Source organism: Nestor notabilis, unplaced genomic scaffold (assembly GCF_000696875.1).
Source record: "Nestor notabilis isolate BGI_N333 unplaced genomic scaffold, ASM69687v1 scaffold21472, whole genome shotgun sequence".
NCBI classification, from domain to species: domain Eukaryota; kingdom Metazoa; phylum Chordata; class Aves; order Psittaciformes; family Psittacidae; genus Nestor; species Nestor notabilis.
The window spans coordinates 1-4,855 of NW_009918987.1; positions in this window are offsets into that span (position 1 = coordinate 1).

Sequence of the window (4,855 nt, forward strand, 5' to 3'; positions counted from 1 at the left end):
CCGCAGCCCGGCCTCGGGGCGTTGAGCGGAGCCATCGCCCTGGGAGGTTGGAGGGTCTGAACTTACTGGAAGATAACCTGATCTTTATGATCGCTGAAAGATCACGAAGCAAAGAGGGGCTTGGTTGGTTGTGTCGGCGCAGGACGGGCTTGTTTGGGGGGGTCCTACTTTGGTATGTTGTGAGGCGGGAGTGGGAGAAGGCGCTGGGCAACTGCGTCCATGTACCCGCTTCACGTTGCACTGCTTGGGGCATTTCCCTTTGGTCCCATTAGCTGTGTGGGACACACTATCCTCACAGTAGGTTTTAATTTCGTTTTTAAGGAAGATGTGTTTTGAATCATCTCAGACTCCTGTGTTTTGGAAACAATCTGACATGTCTAAAGCAGTCTGCATTTCCTTAAGACATCACACAAGTCACTTTTCTCCATCTCTTAATTTACAATAATTTCTGACTTGTTGCTTTTGAATGCTGTTTCTTCCTATCTTTTGACACTGTATAACAAGGTGCTAATTTGCAGTGCCATCTCACATACAACAGCTGTGTTCATGCAGAGTCGGATTCTGGTACATCAAACATCAATGAAATAAAATGTCTTCTGTTAATCCTTTACTCACATTACAGTATTATATATTTGTGTATATGTGTTCATACACGCATATATATAACATGTACATGTATACATACACACATTTCTACAGTTTCCTGTAGGGAGATTGGATCGATCTATTTAAAGTTGATAAGAGCTTTCTATTACAGATTTGGGTTTAGGGTATTTTGGGGATTGGTCTTCTTCACACACAAAGTAAAAATGCTTTCCAAGGGTTTCAGAGTATTCTCAGTAAAACTTTTTAAGCTGTTTTCCACTAAGCAGTGCAGGTGTTCTGTTAAAGTATCTCCCTGTAGCATATGGTGCACACATAATTTCACTGAAAATGTCCATCCATACCTTCCTGACAGTATTATGTCAAGACTCTAAATACAGAAAGTCTGATCACAAGATGTTTTCAAACTGAAAAATAATTGATTCCCTTGTCACTTGATTTTAGAAGCCTATCTGTTACACAGATAGTAAATATTACATCGGCATAGTGTTAAAATACAAAAGAGAAAATAATGAAAATATTAAAGTGATAAAGTTCATTGTTAAATTAAATATTTGCATCTTTGTAACTAATGGCTGCTTCATACAGCTAGTGGGGAGCATCAGTTTTACTTCTTTACAAGAGGTAACAATCACTTCTGATTATTCTGTGTCCCAGATGTTACACTTTACTGTGTCCCAGATGTTACACTTTAAAGAGACTGGTACTATATTTCATCCAGTGACTGGACTAGCCTCCACTTTGGACTAACTGTCCCTGGCAGCTTCAGAAAAGAAACTGAAATTTGACTCCACTATGTTCCTTACTAGCACTCGGTGTGAGTGGAGCTGGCAGGGATTTCATAGTCCTTGCTAACAGTCTTGGTTTCACAGCTCTTGACAGACTTTATCTGCTTATTTGCCTCAGGCTGAAACCTCTTTCCTCCTTTTAAATTTCAGCTAAAACAGCTTTAAAGAATGAGGCTATAACCCTAAAACATCAAACCAAGGTTAGTGATCCATTGTGGTAGCTGCTGACTATGCATATAGCAAGATGGTGATTACCCTATATATTTAGGTTGAAATTGCGCCTGGGTGTGGAAAGTACAGTTGCATGTACTGAAAGTTCATTGTTATCACTGAGGGACCCACTGATTTTCGTGTGTCTTGCAAAGAGTAACTGAGCAACATGGTCATCTCTCCAGTGTTAAAATATTTTTTGCAGTGGGTGTCACATCCAGAAACAGCCAAGCAGCCCTACTGAATGCTTGGAAAGAATCCCACCTTTTGACAGACAAAAGAGCTATACTTGCACTGAAATAATAAACCTCTGTCAGTAGTCCATGAGTACAGGATTATGCTCAAGCTTTCATTTAAACTGAACTTTTGTGAGCAATGGAGAATTAAAGTTGATTGTGTGCTTGATTTAAGAGTAGACCTACCTTCGGTGGAATCGTGTAGGCTGGTTTCATTACCTCTGTCACCTTTGTCTTTGAAGCAGTATCACATGGCTTTGTGGATGGTTGTAAAAGGATACAGTTTTCTCAGGCATAAGGGTAGGTAGGATTTACAGCTAGGTGGAAACATACAGGTTACATCTGTACCAGAAAATAAAGGAGATTAGGACTCATTCTTTAGGTGTCAGGGCAAGTGGCATGACATAGCATGGCATCACTTGCATGTACACAGCTAAATTCTTTCCCCTTCAAAACAAGGTGTCATTTTCCATATTGCCTACTAGATTTATACAGATTGCAGTGTCTTACTGAGTTATGCTAGCCCTCAACTTTTACAAAGACATTGCCTGTCAGAGGCCCAACCATTCCCAAAAGCATACCAGCAGTCAGAATTATGGACAGTCATGTGCCAGTGCTCAAATTCTGCCTTTGTCCCATTTAAATCACTAATACACACAGCCACAGAGTCAGATGAGGGAGGAAATTTGGCTTGAGCCTACAGCCAAAGCAGGCATGTGAAAATACAGAAAGGATGGGCTACAGACCCACAGGGAGTACAGAATGGTCTGTAAGAGATTCCTTTATAGTTTGGAGAAGTAAAACAACCCTTGTTATGTAAACTGTTCTAGAAGTGCAGCTCTGAGTGCAATTTAACTGACTGAAAACATTATTTGCATTTTAAATACTCATTTATGTGTGTGCTATGACACTGAACAAAAAAATACTGTTTGTATGATGTGCATTCAATAAATTACCTCTCCAGTGAAAAGGAAAAATATGTTATGTAAAACAGGATTTAAAACTATGGGGTGATGCAGAGCCACTTTTCCTCCAGAGTGTAAATGTTGTGGGTTTTTTAAGTACCATTTTCATATTCATATGTATAAGAGTAACCTGACAGGTCAATCAACCAACAGTTCAGTGTTTGGGCTGAGTGTGTGCTGCAAATTTTGGAACGTGGAATAACAGAGTTCTAAAGATAGATGTCCCTGCTCTACCCCACAACACAACTGTTCAAAAATATGTGTATTTACTTGTCATTTCTAATTGTGAAGAGAGAGGGAGGAAAAAATGTTGTGGGAAATAGCCACATGGAAAGATATTATTGAACTTCATTTAAGAAAAAGTGTCACAACATTTCCTTTTTGGTTCTAAAAGAGGTGGTATGCCAAGCTGGTTTGAGGGCTGAGGTGAAATTGAAATGCTCAGTGTACAGACTTTGAGTGGAAGAGAGAGAAAGAAAAAAATGAGTGCTGTGGCTGCATAATTCCACGGTGTGACTGCTTTACAATTTTGAGGTGCTTGATTTACTTTCTCTCTGAAGGGGAGCTGCGTATGAGAAACGTAGCTTCTACAGGGCTGAAGCTGGAGGTGTCTGGCACTTCCTTATGGTCATTGAATTGTTACAGAAATGGGTGTTACTTTCAAAGTACAAATGTTGCAAAGCCCGATGATACAAAATGTTCCCCTTAATCACTCTACAGAGAACATTTGCTCAGCATGGGAAAAAGATCAAATTTTGGAAAGCACAAAATTAATTTAAGGAAGAACTCCCCTTGAAAGACAGTCATGACATGAAACAGCTTTTGTGTGAGGTTTTAGTACAGTATCAGTTCTGGTTTCTAGTTTACATATGTTCTTTGTGTTTGGTTGTTTGGTGTTATGTTGGGTTTTTTTTTAATCTGCAATTGAATATTTTGTGCTTGGTAACTGTCAGAAAAGTAGACTGGGTAGGTAAATTTGCTGTTTAAAGCATTTTTATATGAAACTGTTCTGGCCAAGAGTTTTATCTGCCCAAACCCACTTCTGTCTTACCATGAAAGGAGAAGTTATGCTGAGCATCTAAGCCTAATAATTCTCTTAACGGAAGTGGTACAACTCTGTCAGGAAATGGATCATTTCTTGAAAGAGAGCATATAAGTGAAGATGTGTTACTGATTCTAGGGTTACATCCTTAATTAAACCCAAGTCCTGTTTCAGTTACTATTCATTTCTTTGCTGAAAATTCATTTGTTTATTTTTTCTTCAGTTACAGTAGTTACAAGTACTATTCCAGTCAACAGTGTCAAAAGTTTAATTGTTAAAAAGATACATGGCTATGTAAGAGAAACAATAGATGTATTTGTTACATTACTCAGGTTTGGATGAGGAAAAGGATAGCCCCACTATCTATTAAAACAGAAATAGGAGTTTATTTCAATTTCTGATCTGCTTTAATGCTTAAGTTAGGCAGAGATGGAATTTCTATTCAGTACAAAGAATTGACTTTTAGATTCTAATCCTCACAATAATTTGAAATTATTTTCAAATTTGTTGGCAGAAACACAGAGGGCTGTTCTACATAATGGTATCATTAAACCTCTGAGTAATACTGATTGCAGTGTAATTAAACTCAAAATCCTTTTCAGAATACTCACACATGAATCCCCATTATTTTGAAAATTGACTGTAAACTTTGGAGAAGGGGACTTAGAAAGGAGAAGCTAATCAAGATGATCTGAAAGCTAGAGATGAGGAAATTAAAACTTTCAACTCAGCATGGAGACCATGAGTACATCCTGGTAGTTGCAGAAGCCATACATCTGCTTTCCACCCCCAAAGAAGGAAGCAAAACCATAAGGGAAAAAAATGATTAAATGGCAGAGTTTAAAGGTATGCATTGTGGTTCTTAAAAAGAGTCTATGGAAAAGGAAAAGAAGTGCTGCATAAAATGAAAGGGGAAAAGGCAGTTTTGAAAAGCATAAATGAAAACAAGTAAGTTCATTTCCACAAAAGTTTTCCAACTGACATATTTAAAGATACTGCATCTGTTAAATT